Source organism: Oncorhynchus clarkii, chromosome 2 (genome assembly GCF_045791955.1).
Source record: "Oncorhynchus clarkii lewisi isolate Uvic-CL-2024 chromosome 2, UVic_Ocla_1.0, whole genome shotgun sequence".
NCBI classification, from domain to species: domain Eukaryota; kingdom Metazoa; phylum Chordata; class Actinopteri; order Salmoniformes; family Salmonidae; genus Oncorhynchus; species Oncorhynchus clarkii.
In genome coordinates this window covers 92,352,098-92,370,531 of record NC_092148.1, presented here as the reverse complement: position 1 = coordinate 92,370,531, position 18,434 = coordinate 92,352,098, and the positions used below count along the sequence as shown (strand labels likewise).

General features: G+C 42.7%; 2 protein-coding genes across 3 annotated transcripts in view; one reads left to right on the top strand and one right to left on the bottom strand.

Annotated features, from left to right (window-relative positions):
* Nucleotides 1-18,434, bottom strand: part of LOC139376285 (uncharacterized) — a 1,125,987-nt gene that overhangs the window by 196,193 nt on the left and 911,360 nt on the right. The window lies entirely within an intron of this gene.
* Nucleotides 13,621-18,434, top strand: part of LOC139376198 (CD82 antigen-like) — a 54,929-nt gene continuing 50,115 nt past the window's right edge. The window contains exon 1 of one of the 2 annotated variants that reach the window (XM_071118494.1): nucleotides 13,621-13,714. The gene's annotated coding sequence lies outside the window, so the exon portion shown is untranslated. The remainder of the gene's footprint in view (nucleotides 13,715-18,434) is intronic. The other variant, XR_011627892.1, reaches the window with a different exon arrangement.

The following is an 18,434-nucleotide window of genomic DNA, read 5'->3' as shown; positions in this document are numbered from 1 at the left end:
TCACTGTCGGTCTACACCTGTTGTTTACAAAAGCATGTGACCAATAACATTTTAGATTTTGAACCCTACAGCCATCTGGTTACAGATGATCTCTTTTGTGTGTTCATGGTTGATGTCAAATGTAGAGAGAGAAGGACTTTTGTTTCATTTTTACGGTGTACTTTCGATGTGACCAGCAGAGCGTGCCAGTGTTAGTCAGGATCGTCTTTATTGGTGACAACGGCACAACTTTTATACACACCATATCTATCTGTAGTCTTTGCCTTAAACTTTTCAAAGAACAGTCACCAACCAACATACACTTGATACATGTAAATAAAAGTAGCCATATACTGTATTACTGCGGTGTGATGTCGTTATTTTGAACCTAACAGGAAACGTATAGATGTGTTTTTTGTTTTCTAAAGTCACATTCTGGGATTTAAAGAGATTTCATTTTAATGTTGTGTAACTTGTCGTGTCTGGGGTCTGGGGTCTTACAGCCTTATTCTAAAATGTATTAAATGTCTTCCCCCCCCCCCCCCCCCCCTCAATCTACACACACTACCCCATAATGACATCACAATACCCCATAATGACATCAAAATACCCCATAATGACATCACAATACCCCATAATGACATCACAATACCCCATAATGACATAGCAAAAACTGTTTATTTTAAATTGACACATTTGATTAAATATACAAAATATCACATTTAAATAATCATTCAGACCCTTTTCTCAGTACTTTGTTGAAGCACCTGAAGCAGTTTTGGGTATGACACTACAAGCTTGTCACACCTGTATTTGGGGTGTTTCTCCCATTCTTCTCTGTAGATCCTCTCAAGCTCTGTCAGACTGGATGGGGAGCGTCGCTGCACAGCTATTTTCAGATCTCTCGAGATGTTTGATCAGATTCAAGTCCGGGATCTGGCTGGTCCACTCAAAGACATTCAGAGACCTGTCCTGAAGCCACTCCTGCGTTGTCTTGGCTGTGTGCTTAGGGTCATTGTCCTCTTGGAAGGTGAACCTTCACCCTAGTCTGAGGTCCTGAGGGCAGGTTTTCATCAAGGATCTCTCTGTACTTTGCTCCATTCATCTTTTCCTCCATCCTGACTAGTCTCCCAGTCCCTGCCGCTGATAAACATCCACACAGCATGATGCTGCCACCACCATGCTTCACTGTAGGGATGGTGCCAGGTTTCCTCCAGACGTGACGCTTGGCATTCAGGCCAAAAAGTTCAATCTTGGTTTCATGAGACCAGAGAATCTTGTTTCTCATGGTCTGAGAGTCTTTAGGCGCCTTTTGGCAAACTCCAAGTGGGCTGTCATGTGCCTTTTACTGAGGGTGGCTTCCGTCTGGCCACTCTACCATAAAGGCCTGCTTGGTGGGGTGCTGCAGAGATGGTTGTCTTTCTGGAAGGTTCTCCCATCTCCACAGAGGAACTCTATACCTCTGTCAGAGTGACCATCGGGTTCTTAGTCACCTCCCTGACCAAGGCCCTTCTCCCCCGATTGCTCAGTTTGGCCGGGCGCCCAGCTCTAGGAAGAGGGGGTTCTTCCATCCTCTTCGTGGTTCCTAACTTCCACCATTTTCAGAATGATGGAGGCCACTGTGTTCTTGGGGACCTCCAATGCTGCATAAATGTTTTGGTACCCTTCCCCAGATCTGTGCCTCGACACAATCCTGTCTCGGAGCTCTACCCACAATTCCTTTCGACCTCATGGCTTGGTTTTTGCTCTGACATGCACTGTCAACTGTGGGACCTTTTTATATAGACAGGTGTGTGCCTTTCTAAATCATGTCCAATCAATTGAATTTACCACAGGTGGACTCCAATCAAGTTGTAGAAACATTTTCAAGGATGATTAATGGAAACGGGACGGACCTGAGCTCAATTTCGAGTCTCATAGCGAAGGGTCTGAATATTTAGTTTCATTTGTGAACATAAAAAAAAATAATGTTTTTTTGCTTTGTGATTATGAAGTGCACTGCATTATGGGGTATTGTTTGTAGTTGACGATTTGTATTTATTTAATCCATTTTAGAATAAGGCTGTAACAAAATGTGGGAAAATGTCAAGGGGTCTGAATACCCTGTATATGGATTTGTGGTGTTTTGATGTTCGATAATTACATGCGATATAGTCCTTTTCTGTACTGAAATATGGCACCTGTAAATGTATATTTTGTAGCACATTTATACTAGTAGTACACAGAGGTGTGATCATGCATGATCAACGTGTTCATTTTTTAATTTCAACCTTTTTTTTAACCAGGGAGGCTAGTTGAGAACAAGGTCTCATTTACAACTGCGACCTGGACCAAGATAAAGTGTAGCACCATACAACAGAGTTACACATGGAGTAAACTAAATATACAGTCAATAATACAGTAGAGTCAATGGTGACAAAATGGGTGTTAGTCATGAACAGAATGAAGCTATTATAGTTCTGACAAAACGGGGGGATTAGTTATATTTCTATGTTTGTGCGTGGTGGAGTTGTGTGTTTGTATTTTTCACGAGATCTCTGCCTTCACATGTAAGTTCACATTTTAGTCATTTAGCAGATGCTCTTATCCAGAGGGGCTAGGTGGGACAACCACATACCACAGTCATAGTCAGGACATTCATCTTCAGATAGCTAGGTGGGACAACCACATATCACAGTCATAGTCAGGACATTCATCTTCAGATAGCTAGGTGGAGCAGTCATAGTCAGGACATTCATCTTCAGATAGCTAGGTGGGACAACCACATACCACATATCACAGTCATAGTCAGGACATTAAACTTCAGATAGCTAGGTGGGACAACCACATATCACAGTCATAATCAGGACATTCATCTTCAGATAGCTAGGTGGGACAACCACATACCACATATCACAGTCATAGTCAGGACATTAAACTTCAGATAGCTAGGTGGGACAACCACATATCACAGTCATAGTCAGGACATTAAACTTCAAATAGCTAGGTGGGACAACCACATATTACAGTCATAGTCAGGACATTAATCTTCAGACAGCTAGGTGGGACAACCACATATCTCAGTCATAGTCAGGACATTCATCTTCAGACAGCTAGGTGGACCAGTCATAGTCAGGACATTAATCTTCAGACAGCTAGGTGAGACGACCACATATCACAGTCCATAGTAAGCACCCCCCCCCCCCCCCCTCTACCAGTGGATCCCGAACCTCAGGGACTCACTTCCATGTATTTGAACTGAGTCTGTCTCGGAACTCTTGTTATCCAATTACCAAGACCTGATTCTGGTGAGCAAGTTCAGGGCTACAACAAAATGTAGAAAAGTCGGGGTCCCCGAAGGAGAAAAATCACTGCTCTAGTCTAACTGGATTCCCAGTCTGGATCTGTGAATCCACACCACATCTTGGCTATGTCTGAAAATGTTACTAGCTGTGAAATCTTTGCTTCCTACGTCCTTCCTCAATTCCTTTCAAAGCTCATTTGACGAGGAGGTCCGAGGGAGGGACATTGGATCCTCTCCTCCAACGGGCTTTGAGAGGAATTCTTAGGAAACGAGGACTGTTGTCAACCAATCCACTTACCCTCTTTTCCCGCAGCTCACATCTACAGTCCTTGCTGTATGTCTTAACAAAATCTACACGCTCAGAATGGAAGTCTGTCTCTCATTGTGCTGGATAGAAAACGCAGATGTCTTACTGTGAGAAGCGCATGATGCCCATACGAGGGTAAATGACCATTTTGAGTCCTGTCCGAGAAGGTTGTAAAGTTCTGGTTCTCTAGTGGTTGTCGGTTTTGTGGTTCCGTGAGTGCTGGAAGGCAGGCCCGATGTTGCTTGTTCCCATGGTTACTGTACTGCACAGATGACACACACACACACTAGTAAGTATCCCTTTCACAGTGTTTAATTAGTAGTCAGCACTCCTCCTTGACTCTTTTCCTATACAGCAGGCCCTCCCTATCTGGCAAACATGGTAATTATGGAGTTTAAAAAATGTTAAAATGACCGAAGAGCTACTTATTTTGGTGGGGAGGGAGGGATAGATGGAGGACAGATTAAGAGAGGTGGTGCTCTGTAAAGAGAACTCTATTTCAGTAATGCGTTTTGACATCTTTGATCTGCCATACGTTTCACTACTGGTTCACTACTGCTGTGAAAGGGTTAACAGAAAGCTCTAGACGGTCGGACATGAATTTGGTACAACTTAGCTTACGTCACATTCATATAGTACCGCCCTGTTTTACTCCATTTCTGACTCTTTTTTATATTAGTTTCAACTGCTTACCAGTTTAGCTGACCGGGGCTTTCAGCTGACCGGGGCTTTCAGCTGACCGGGGGCTTTCAGCTGACCGGGGCTTTCAGCTGACCGGGGCTTTCAGCTGACCGGGGCTTTCAGCTGACCGGGGGCTTTCAGCTGACCGGGGGCTTCAGCTGACCGGGGCTTTCAGCTGACCGGGGGCTTTCAGCTGACCGGGGCTTTCAGCTGACCGGGGCTTTCAGCTGACCGGGGGCTTTCAGCTGACCGGGGGCTTTCAGCTGACCGGGGGCTTTCAGCTGACCGGGGCTTTCAGCTGACCGGGGCTTTCAGCTGACCGGGGGCTTTCAGCTGACCGGGGGCTTTCAGCTGACCGGGGCTTTCAGCTGACCGGGGGCTTTCAGCTGACAGCTCATTACAGAATAAGATCAATACTGTTGATTTTAGTTTTTTTCATGTGGACGCATTATATTGTACCTCAAATTAGAAATATGTTACGGATTTCCATTGCTTTAGTTGGAAATAAAAAAAATAATTAGTTCATTTTGGAGAATCCTGTTGTGTTTTATTCTAGAAAGTTTGCACCCTGTTTGTCATGAATTATACTTTAGTGTATATGGACACCCCTTCAAATTAGTGGATTCGGCTATTTCAGCCACACCCATTCCTGACAGGTGTATAAAATCGAGCACGCAGCCATGCGATCTCCATAGACAAACATTAGCAGTAGAATGGCGTTACTGAAGAGTTCAGTGACTTTCAACGTGGCACCGTCATACATTCCAACAAGTCAGTTTGTAAAATGTCTGTCCTGCTAGAGCTGCCCTGGTCAACTGTAAGTGCTGTTACTGTTAAATGCTGAAACGTCTAGGAGCAACAACGGCTCAGGCGCGAGGTGGTAGTCCACACAAAATCACAGAACGGGACGGCCGAGTGCTGAAGCACATAGCGTGTCAAATTCCTCTGTGCTCGGTTGGAACACTCACGCCGAACGGCCTCTGGAATAAAAGTCGGCACAATAACTGTTCGTCGGGAGCGTCATGAAATGGATTTCCATGGCAGATCAGCCTTACAAAAGCCTTAGATCACCATGCCAGCGCCAAGCGTCGGCTGGAGTGGTGTAAAGCTCGCCGCCATTGTACTTTGGAGCAGTGGAAACGCGTTCTCTGGAGTGATGAATCACGCTTCACCATCTGGCAGTCCGACAGAAAAATCTGGGTTTGGCGGATTCCAGGAGAACGCTACCTGCCCGAATGCATAGTGCCAACTGTAAAGTTTGGTGGAGGAGGAATAATGATCTGGGGCTGTTTTTCATGGTTCAGGCCCCTTAGTTCCAGTGAAGGGAAATCTTAATGCTACAGCATAAAGAGATGTTCTAGACGATTCTGTGCTTCCAACTTTGTGGCAACAGTTTGGAGAAGGCCCTTTACTGTTTCTGCATGACAATGCATCAGTGCATAAAGCGAGGTCCATACAGAAATGTTTTGTCAAGATCGGTGTGGAAGAACTTGACTAGCCTGTAGAAGGCCCTGACCTCAACCTTATATTTTGACATGAATTGGAACGCCGACCGACCCAGGCCTAATCGCCCAACATCCAGCTCCCGACCGTACTAATGCTCTTAGTGGCTGATTGGAAGCAAGTCCCCACGGCGACGTTCTGACTTCCCAGAAGAGTGGGGGCTGTTACAGCAGAAAAGGGGGGAGGGGCCAACTCCATATTAATCCCCATGATTTTGGAATGAAATGTTCGATGACCAGGTGTCCACATACTTGTAGTGTATGTTGTAAAATGTGTTCTACTTGAGCCTCGTCATGCAACACATACACACACACACACACACACACTACCTGCGGTGAAGGCTTGACCTAAAAAATGTAATAAAACTTTACTGTATGGAGTTGAGTTTTTCTGAATTCTCCTTTCGCTAAAACATATAAATGATGTCAACAGTCCCATCAGAAAAGCAATAGGTGAATCACATCTCCTTTCAATCAAAAGCTGTGAGGTTTCAAAGTTCACGTTGACTTTCTACACAGCTCTTTCTATTTATTTTTACTGAAACAGCAGCAATTACAGTAAGGACAGACAGTAACAACTTTTATCATAACACTTCCTGAATTGGACCAGAGACTCCATAGCCACACCCACCCAACGTAACCCAGGAAGGAGACCAGAGAGGATAATGCCTTATGCAGGAAATGTGGTAGGTTATTTCCACTACTGTACAGGCCTAACCTGATGTATACACACGTGCAGTAAGTCAACTCACTGGAGTTTTGCTCCCCCCCCTCCCTCTGTGGATATCACCAGGGGTGCCCTTCGGTCAAGGTGAATCCTTGCCAGTTTACCACACCTTTATGACTTGGTTGGCAGCTCTGGGAACTAAGCATTCAACGGAGCCTACCCTTCAATATGCTTGTGGTTACTATGCAAACAGGAAGCTGTGGGTAAAAACCACACGGTGAGTGGAAATGAATCGACAAACTGTTAACTAATACTAAAGAGAAGTGTGTGTTTAAGTGTTTGTGTGTGTGTGTGTGTGTGTGTGTGTGTGTGTGTGTGTGGTCCTTTCCGTTGACATGTCTTAACAGACAGTAACTAAAGATGATGTGCAATCTTAGACTTTGTTGTGGATCCAATCAACAGGAACAGGAACCTACCATTTATGGATCTATTATGAATTATATTATATGACCCGTTTTTTTTACAGGAAGTGGTATGGATGTATATTACGTGCTTCCGGGTATAGGTTTACCTGTGCGTATGAGATGCACTACTCTCTCCCTCTTCCGTGTGCTCGTTCTTCGCGTGGATGGTGCTGAACTGCACTGCATGCTGGGGAAAAAAAGGGAGGTCTGTCTTATGCAGGAAATGTGTGTACGCTCTCGGGGGGGGGAAAAAGGGTACGGTTAGGGTACCTGGAAATATGACAAATCCACCTTCAGAGATACACGTAATGATCTCACATGGTACTGGTCGGTAGCTTTTAGGAGACATGAGAGGAGAATCTAAGTTAAACGGTAAAATGTTTTATCCAATATTTTGAATATGAAGGTACGTCAGTCTCAAAAAGCCACGGGCCATCATTATCATATTTCCCAGAATGCTCTATTGCAGGTCAGTACTTAGAATTGTTTCATGTTTGTGTGCACACAATTAATATATATTTAAAGCATTAAACCTCTCACTAAAAGCTTCACTCATACGTAAGTAAAAAAAAATATACCAGTTTCCTTTTTAAGACAAAATATATTTTTACAGCTGCGCCATACAGGTTGCAAAATAGCTGGGAAGAAATGTTCGATGTGCCAATTCCGTGGTATGCTGTATGAACTGAGACGCAAAGCAACGCTTGTTTCAACACTTCATTTTTCTATTTCCATTATAATACAACATTTTGGCCACTAACAGACTGTTGTGTACAGTATATGGGGTATATAACAATCTCAGCTCTGCAGATGTTGCTGTGAAAAAAACAGAATCGTTAGATGATTTATTCTGATAATGTCCCCATGTAGGTTGCTCCAGCTGAAAAATCACAATCTTTTCAAATGGACCCTACAAATAATAGTAATGGTCAGTCAATCAACAATATACTAATCATAATACTCTAAGGAAAAATTATTCAACTTTAATGTACAATACTATGCATACTATGCCTCTAGAAAGGTTGAGAATTCATGTTAGAGTTTTTTTTAAACCTTTATTTAACTAGGCAAGTCAGTTAAGAACAAATTCTTATTTACAATGACGGCCTAGGAACAGTGGGTTAACTGCCTGTTCATGGGCAGAACGACAGATTTGTCAGCTTGGAGGTTTGAACTTGCAACCTTCCAATTACTAGTCCAACGCTCTAACCACTAGGCTACCCTGCCGCCCAGACATCACAGCACAGTTAAAATATGTGGCACATGGAAATCACAAGAGGCTGGGATGGGCTGAGAGTAACAGAGGGTTATAACTGTATTATCTGTCCAAAATGTAATATATATAAACAAAGTTGTATAAAATGTAATATATATAAACATAAACGACATTGTATAAAAGTACCATGTATGTGAAATGTATATGTAACAACAACAAAAAAAGTTTTAAAAAACAAAAATGGTGACCAGAAAAATAAATACATTCTCCTAAAAAAAATAAAATAGAGTGGTCATGGAAACGGCTTATTATGCAGCCACAGGAGAGGATGGACGCATCGCTTTGTTGTGGCTGAGGAAATGAAAAGCGTAGCCCATAGCTCTGTGGTGAGGAATGACACAGAACTTCAGACGTGCCCAGGGATTACATACAGAACAGCCCTAATAGACCCTCCGCACGTCCTATTGTCCTTTCTCTAAAAGGGATACTTTGTAATGCACTGAAAAAATGTGTGAGAAAACAAAGGCGAAATTGTTCATGTTTCAGATAAACTTACAGACTGTAAATACCTCTGGCTGCAAATTATAAATCACTATCTGTTCCCTGGTAATATAATAATAGAGAATGCAATCCTCTGTATTTACACAGGGAGATAATTCCACAAACTCCATTTTAGTTCCTTTATCAATAAGGGAACCTGTTTCCAAATGTAGATCCTATCATTTGCCCGTTGCATTTTATACTGTCCATCACATGAAGAATAGTACAGTGCTGTAGTCAAATAGAGGGATTTGTTACTACTGTTGTTACTACTGCTGTTACTGTTACTACTGTTACTACTGTTGTTACTGTTACTACTGTTGTTGTTACTATTGGTGGTACTACTGTTACTACTGTTGTTGTTGTTGTTACTACTGTTGTTACTGTTACTACTGTTGTTGTTGTTACTACTGTTGTTGTTGTTGTTACTACTGTTGTTGTTGTTGTTACTACTGTTGTTACTGTTACTACTGTTGTTACTACTGCTGGTACTGTTACCACTGTTACTACTGCTGTTACTGTTACTACTGTTGTTACTGTTACTACTGTTGTTACTACTGCTGTTACTGTTACCACTGTTACTACTGCTGTTACTGTTACTACTGTTACTACTGTTGTTGTTGTTGTTGTTACTACTGTTGTTACTGTTACTACTGTTGCTACTACTGCTGTTACTGTTACTACTGTTGTTACTACTGCTGTTACTGTTACTACTGCTGTTACTACTGTTGTTACTACTGTTACTACTGTTGTTATTGTTACTACTGTTGTTACTGTTGTTACTGTTACTACTGTTGTTACTGATACTACTGTTACTGTTACTACTGGTGTTACTACTGGTGTTACTACTGTCACTACTGTTGTTGTTGTTGTTACTACTGATGCTACTGTTACTACTGATGTTACTGTTACTGCTGTTACTGTTGCTACTGTTGTTACTGATACTACTGTTTACTACTGTTGTTACTGATACTACTGTTACTGTTACTACTGGTGTTACTACTGTTACTGTTACTACTGGTGTTACTACTGTTACTGTTACTACTGGTGTTACTACTGTTACTACTGTTGTTGTTGTTACTACTGATGTTACTGTTACTACTGTTGTTACTACTGCTGTTACTGTTACTACTGTTGATACTGTTGTTGTTACTACTGTTGTTACTGTTACTGCTGATGTTACTGTTACTACTGTTGTTACTACTGTTGTTACTATTGTTGTTGTTGTTGTTTCTACTGTTGTTACTACTGTTACTACTGATGTTGTTACTACTGATGTTACTGTTACTACTGATGTTACTGTTACTACTACTGATGTTACTGTTACTACTACTGATGTTACTGTTACTACTACTGATGTTACTGTTACTACTGATGTTACTGTCACTATTGATGTTACTACTGATGTTACTGCTACTACTGATGTTACTACTGATGTTACTGTTACTACTGATGTTACTACTGCTGTTACTACTGATGTTACTGATACTACTGATGTTACTACTGATGTTACTACTGATGCTGTTACTACTGCTGTTACTGTTACTACTGTTGTTACTACTGTTACTACTGTTGTTACTATTGTTGTTGTTGTTTCTACTGTTGTTACTACTGTTACTACTACTGTTGTTACTACTGATGTTACTGTTACTACTGATGTTACTGTTACTACTACTGATGTTACTGTTACTACTACTGATGTTACTGTTACTACTACTGATGTTACTGTTACTACTGATGTTACTGTCACTATTGATGTTACTACTGATGTTACTGCTACTACTGATGTTACTACTGATGTTACTGTTACTACTGATGTTACTACTGCTGTTACTACTGATGTTACTGATACTACTGATGTTACTACTGATGTTACTACTGATGCTGTTACTACTGATGTTACTGATACTACTGATGTTACTACTGATGTTACTACTGATGCTGTTACTACTGATGTTACTGTTACTACTGATGTTACTGTTACTACTACTGATGTTACTGTTACTACTACTGATGTTACTGTTACTACTACTGATGTTACTGTTACTACTGATGTTACTGCTACTACTGATGTTACTACTGATGTTACTGTTACTACTGATGTTACTACTGCTGTTACTACTGATGTTACTGATACTACTGATGTTACTACTGATGTTACTACTGATGTTACTGTTACTACTGATGTTACTACTGTTGTTACTGTTACTACTGATGTTACTACTGCTGTTACTACTGATGTTACTGTTACTGCGGATGTTACTGTTACTACTACTGATGTTACTGTTACTACTGATGTTACTGTTACTGCTGATGTTACTGTTTCAACTGATGTTACTGTTACTGCTGATGTTACTGTTACTACTACTGATGTTACTGTTACTACTACTGATGTTACTGTTACTACTACGGATGTTACTGTTACTACTGATGTTACTGTTACTACTACTGATGTTACTGTTACTACTGATGTTACTACTGATGTTACTACTGATGTTACTGTTACTACTGATGTTACTACTGATGTTACTGTTACTACTGATGTTACTACTGCTGTTACTACTGATGTTACTGTTACTACTGATGTTACTGTTACTACTACTGATGTTACTACTGTTCCATTTTCTGCCATCAAGTTATTAATGTAAATGTGAGTCTGTGTTCAAACGATGGATGCATAGTTGGGATGTTCCTCTTGAAGGTGCATTTCTCCTGTCAAATCAGCATGTGTACATACATTTAACACAGAATATATGCATAGTTGGGATGTTCCTCTTGAAGGTGCATTTCTCCTGTCAAATCAGCACGTCCACAGAATATATGTTAAATAACACACATTTTAGATTTTTCTAAGCCAATCGGTTAGCAGCTGGCCTTATTGCTCCCGTTACTGAGCTGGTTGTTCTAGTTTAGATGGTTTAGGTTGTCTCATTTGTAAACTTTCACTACCTTGACAGTCATTCTAAATTCAGGTTACGGGTGATTTTTAAAAGTTAAAACATTTTTGGGATATCCTAACTCTGACTGGATTCCGTTAGAAATTACACATCACTCTGCAAGCCATCATGATGTGACCTGCCTGGTGTGGCCTGCAAACCAGGAGTTTAATTTAAATTCTAAAATATTTAGGCACTCACTTGGTGAAGGCTACAGAACTGGAACCATGTCTCTGTTAGTAGCAAACAGGTTCGTGTCTGGTACTGCCAACTGACCTGTTGCACCCTCGACAACCACTGTGATTATTATTATTTGACCCTGCTGGTCATCTATGAACATTGTGAACATCTCGGCCATGTTCTGTTAATAATATTTTGTTTCTGTACAGCACTTTGAGATATCAGCTGATGTAAGAAGGGCTTTATACATAAACATTTGATTGATTGATTGATTGATTGATACTGGTAACTCTATAATCCACTCAAAAACCACCTAGAGACCCTACAGACCTTTACACCCTACAGTGTTAAAAGAACACCCCTACCCCCACAAAAAATTTGAAATACACTTTTGCCACTCAAAAGGAACAAACGCTTTTGTCACGGTGGTGATTACCCTAAAAAGACCCCCAAAAAATATTTTCTGTGTTTTGAGTGGTACAAAACAATCAATCTTGCTGGATTGACCGCTTTCATACAGTTCTTTCATAGTCTCGGTTGTGCCTGATTCCTAATGTCTGAAACACTATTTCTCCCAAGAGTATTGTTAAAAAAAAATCTCTGAGAATCTGACCAAATTCACATAGAAATGTTTAGTTATAGCTCTGTCATTCTTGGGGCGGCAGGTAGCCTAGTGGTTAGAGTGGAGGGGCGGCAGGTAGCCTAGTGGTTAGAGTGGTGGGGCGGCAGGTAGCCTAGTGGTTAGAGTGGAGGGGTGGCAGGTAGCCAAGTGGTTAGAGTGGAGGGGCGGCAGGTAGCCTAGTGGTTAGTGGAGGGGTGGCAGGTAGCCTAGTGGTTAGAGTGGAGGGGCGGCAGGTAGCCTAGTGGTTAGTGGAGGGGTGGCAGGTAGCCTAGTGGTTAGAGTGGAGGGGTGGCAGGTAGCCTAGTGGTTAGAGTGGAGGGGCGGCAGGTAGCCTAGTGGTTAGAGTGGAGGGGCGGCAGGTAGCCTAGTGGTTAAAGTGGAGGGGCGGCAGGTAGCCTAGTAGTTAGAGCGTTGGACGAGTAACCGGAAGGCTGCAGGCAGTTAACCCACTGTTCCCCGGTAGGCCGTAAATTGAAAATAAGAATGTGTTCTTAAACTGACTTGCCTAGTTAAATAAAGGTAAAATAAATTCCCATTGAAAGCCAGTTTAAAAAGTGGTAGAGATGTTCTATGTGTACTTTTTCTATTCTTCCGTTCTGAAGTTTCATTTTTGCTTATTTTACTTTTGTACGCCAGCTTCAAACAGATGAAAAATAAAATATTTTTGCTTATTGTAAAATATATTTCATGCCCATTTTAGATGGCACAATGTGTGTGTGTGCGCGTGACGTGTAAACTAACGGCAGCTAAATAGCTCCCCTGTGTTGCTGTTTACATTACAATGTCATGAAACCTGATTTTTTTTTTTTTTTGTCATGGTGGAAAATTTGACATACCTTTATAATAGGAGCTATGGGAACGTGGTACTGTCATGTCGTAAGAGTGATTATATTAAATATAAAGTGATTTTTTTTTAACGACTCATGAACAAGCATGCATGAACAAGAGTAGGCTAATTTCTACATTTTTAAAGACCCTCACCTACACAAAATAATCTTATAGTTTTATTTATAGAACAGTAAGAACAACATGAAATGGAAACATTTACATTCTTATGTTAATTGCAATAATTATTTATTTGCAGAGAAAAACATTTGTGTTGCGTAGGCCTATAATAATACGATTTTATTTCCGAACAGTAAATGGATTTATTAAGGAAGTTACCCATGTCTACCGCACGGTGGCGGTCTACCACGCTTTTCCATCCCACACACGTCTCTCTCTCTCTCTCCCACACACACATCCCGTTCAGTCACACAGACACACACACAACGGGACAATCGAGAAGACGGAGGTCCGCTACAGCTAACCGTTAACTCCACATTTTACACCAAAAAGTAAGTATTTGTTTATTTGTGGGATTGTTAGATGTTTAGCTAATATTATTAAACGAGGTGTGCTACGTTTCCTTGCTTTTTTTTGTGTGTCCCCGTTGTATTCGCTTTCTATATAGAACTTGTGTAACTTTTGCCTTGTTAACAAAGCTAGGTATAAAGTCAGCTAAAGTTATTTTATCTAGGTAATGGACTTTCGTTAGGTGTAGTTAGATTATGTTTTAGTTACTGTAAAAAGATAATTGCCCTAAAGTTACCAGGTTATCTTAGTAAAATGGAGTCTAAGGGCTGTTCTGGCTACTCCGCCTTATTGCTTGATTATACTATACATATTTGTATAGTAGCCTTCTGAATTATTAATCCATCACTGATACTTTAAAAAGAGTGATGTTTTCTGGTCCTTCGCTCAACGGTTATGATCTCAATCCTGTTTTGTGAAGTGGACGGTAGACGGACTCGTCCTGTTCAATGACTGCACTGAGGAGACATGCACACAGAAGTGTAAAAGGGTTTCTGTGTCCATGTCCCCTCCACTTTTCCCTGTGAGCCAACAGTTGTTGGTGGAGCTGGTGACTATCATGGTATTAAGAGATTTTAACCCCGGGGGGGGGGTTTGTATACTCTGCCAGGGTAATAGACTCAGTCACAGATGTGTATATAGGTCAGATCGGTGTGTGTTTGTTCTATAGCTCACCCTCTGAGGCGATGTTAAGTGTGTGTGTGTGCGTGCGTGGAGAGAGTTTGGCCTCAGAGCTCCTGTGGTCTTGGTTTGCAGCAGGGCTGAGGCTGAGCCAGGCTGATTGGGTAGCTGTTCATTTATTGCCACAGCGTTATTGACACACACACACACACCACCGTCGTAATCCTGGGTAGCATCCCTCGTATCCCCATTGAGAAACAAAACACACACTGATTTAATCTATCGGATTGCCCCCCCCCCCCCCCCCACGTTGTGTGTGTGTTTGTTTGTTTGTTTGTTTGTTTGTGTGCCCCCTCTAGCTTACTACAAGCTCACAGTGTGAAACCGCCCCCATGCCAAACCTTTTTTTTAAAGAGGGAAACCAGGCCAATGCAAAACGAGCCATGCTGTAAATATAGATACGACCCCTTGGTCTCTGTGTGGTGACATCTGGCAGCTTCGAGAGAACCTTACTTGTTTTCTCAGTGCATAGTTACACACACACACTACCATTCACTATTTTTATGTTTTTCAAATAAGGATCTGTGCTTTGCTTTGCCGTAGCCTGTTGCTGGCTGTAGCTTGTTCTCTTAGGGATACAATCCAGACAGCCCAGGCTAAATCCAGACAGCCCAGGCTAAATCCAGACAGCCCAGGCTAAATCTAGCCTAAGTTGTGAGTTTCCACCCTCAGTGATGGTCACGAACAGAACTAACATTTCTCTTTTTTAGTTTGGGACAGTAGGCCTACTGTATATTAGGCTTAAAGGCCCACCCCGTAATTAAAAAAACAGCCCCGCCACTTGGTTTCTTATAGGGGTTAGGGATACTTGTTTTCTTATAGGGGTTAGGGATACTTGTTTTCTTATAGGGGTTAGGGATACTTGGTTTCTTATAGGGGTTAGGGATACTTGGTTTCTTATAGGGGTTAGGCATACTTGGTTTCTTATAGGGGTTAGGGATACTTGGTTTCTTATAGGGGTTAGGGATACTTGGTTTCTTATAGGGGTTAGGCATACTTGGTTTCTTATAGGGGTTAGGGATACTTGGTTTCTTATAGGGGTTAGGGATACTTGGTTTCTTATAGGGGTTAGGCATACTTGGTTTCTTATAGGGGTTAGGGATACTTGGTTTCTTATAGGGGTTAGGGATACTTGGCTTCTTAGCTTAGGGTTAGGGATAGAGAAATGTAGCCTAACCACTCTCTAAATATGAACTTTAAATTGTTGGCACCGTGGCATGGTCGACTTGAGATGTCAAGAAGGTAGAGTAATGTCCTATCGTGGACAGACCTCTTCCCATTTTAACAACCATCGAGTCTATATGATAGATTGCTCTCTAGGGTTACACCCAGCAGTTTAGCCGCCGCAACTTGCTAAATTATTCAATACTAGATTATTCAATACTAGATCTAAATGAGGTTTATCGTTGAGCGAGTGATTTGTCCCAAAAATGATACTTTTCGTTGTTGAAATATTTAGCACCAACCTATTGCAGGTTACCCATTCTAAAACTGACTGTCTAGCTCTATGTTAAACTGACTGTAGCTCTATGTTAAACTGACTGTAGCTCTATGTTAAACTGACTAGCTCTATGTTAAACTGACTAGCTCTATGTTAAACTGGCTAGCTCTATGTTAAACTGACTAGCTCTATGTTAAACTGACTGTAGCTCTATGTTAAACTGACTGTAGCTCTATGTTAAACTGACTGTAGCTCTATGTTAAACTGACTAGCTCTATGTTAAACTGACTGTAGCTCTATGTTAAACTGACTGTAGCTCTATGTTAAGCTGACTGTAGCTCTATGTTAAACTGACTGTAGCTCTATGTTAAACTGACTGTAGCTCTGTGTTAAACTGACTGTAGCTCTATGTTAAACTGACTGTAGCTCTATGTTAAACTGACTGTAGCTCTATGTTAAATTGGCTGTAGCTCTATGTTAAATTGGCTGTAGCTCTATGTTAAACTGACTGTAGCTCTATGTTAAAGGCTGTTAGTTATTTTACTGTGGTGGTAGGCTAGTCTGACTGGGAGTTTCCTGTAGTGGTAGACTAGTCTGACTGGGAGTTTCCTGTGGTGGTAGGCTAGTCTGACTGGGAGTTTATTGTAGGCTAGTCTGACTGGGAGTTTATTGTAGGCTAGTCTGACTGGGAGTTTATTGTAGGCTAGTCTGACTGGGAGTTTCCTGTGGTGGTAGGCTAGTCTGACTGGGAGTTTCCTGTGGTGGTAGGCTAGTCTGACTGGGAGTTTCCTGTGGTGGTAGGCTAGTCTGACTGGGAGTTTCCTGTGGTGGTAGGCTAGTCTGACTGGGAGTTTCCTGTGGTGGTAGGCTAGTCTGACTGGGATTTTCCTGTAGGCTAGTCTGACTGGGAGTTTCCTGTGGTGGTAGGCTAGTCTGACTGGGAGTTTCCTGTAGGCTAGTCTGACTGGGAGTTTCCTGTGGTGGTAGGCTAGTCTGACTGGGAGTTTCCTGTGGTGGTAGGCTAGTCTGACTGGGAGTTTCCTGTGGTGGTAGGCTAGTCTGACTGGGAGTTTCCTGTAGGCTAGTCTGACTGGGAGTTTCCTGTGGTGGTAGGCTAGTCTGACTGGGAGTTTCCTGTGGTGGTAGGCTAGTCTGACTGGGAGTTTCCTGTGGTGGTAGGCTAGTCTGACTGGGAGTTTACTGTGGTGGTAGACTAGTCTGACTGGGAGTTTCCTGTGGTGGTAGGCTAGTCTGACTGGGAGTTTCCTGTGGTGGTAGGCTAGTCTGACTGGGAGTTTCCTGTAGGCTAGTCTGACTGGGAGTTTACTTTGGTGGTAGACTAGTCTGACTGGGAGTATCCTGTGGTGGTAGGCTAGTCTGACTGGGAGTTTCCTGTGGTGGTAGGCTAGTCTGACTGGGAGTTTCCTGTGGTGGTAGGCTAGTCTGACTGGGAGTTTCCTGTAGACTAGTCTGACTGGGAGTTTCCTGTGGTGGTAGACTAGTCTGACTGGGAGTTTCCTGTGGTGGTAGACTAGTCTGACTGGGAGTTTCCTGTGGTGGTAGGCTAGTCTGACTGGGAGTTTCCTGTGGTGGTAGACTAGTCTGACTGGGAGTTTCCTGTGGTGGTAGGCTAGTCTTACTGGGAGTTTCCTGTGGTGGTAGACTAGTCTGACTGGGAGTTTCCTGTGGTGGTAGACTAGTCTGACTGGGAGTTTCCTGTGGTGGTAGGCTAGTCTGACTGGGAGTTTCCTGTGGTGGTAGGCTAGTCTGACTGGGAGTTTCCTGTGGTGGTAGGCTAGTCTGACTGGGAGTTTCCTGTGGTGGTAGGCTAGTCTGACTGGGAGTTTCCTGTGGTGGTAGGCTAGTCTGACTGGGAGTTTCCTGTGGTGGTAGGCTAGTCTGACTGGGAGTTTCCTGTGGTGGTAGGCTAGTCTGACTGGGAGTTTCCTGTGGTGGTAGGCTAGTCTGACTGGGAGTTTCCTGTGGTGGTAGGCTAGTCTGACTGGGAGTTTCCTGTGGTGGTAGGCTAGTCTGACTGTGAGTTTCCTGTGGTGGTAGGCTAGTCTGACTGTGAGTTTCCTGTGGTGGTAGGCTAGTCTGACTGGGAGTTTCCTGTGGGCTAGTCTGACTGGGAGTTTCCTGTGGTGGTAGGCTAGTCTGACTGGGAGTTTCCTGTGGTGGTAGGCTAGTCTGACTGGGAGTTTCCTGTGGTGGTAGGATAGTCTGACTGGGAGTTTCCTGTGGTGGTAGGCTAGTCTGACTGTGAGTTTCCTGTGGTGGTAGGCTAGTCTGACTGGGAGTTTCCTGTGGTGGTAGGCTAGTCTGACTGGGAGTTTCCTGTGGTGGTAGGCTAGTCTGACTGGGAGTTTCCTGTGGTGGTAGGCTAGTCTGACTGGGAGTTTCCTGTGGTGGTAGGCTAGTCTGACTGGGAGTTTCCTGTGGTGGTAGGCTAGTCTGACTGGGAGTTTCCTGTGGTGGTAGGCTAGTCTGACTGGGAGTTTCCTGTGGTGGTAGGCTAGTCTGACTGTGAGTTTCCTGTGGTGGTAGGCTAGTCTGACTGTGAGTTTCCTGTGGTGGTAGGC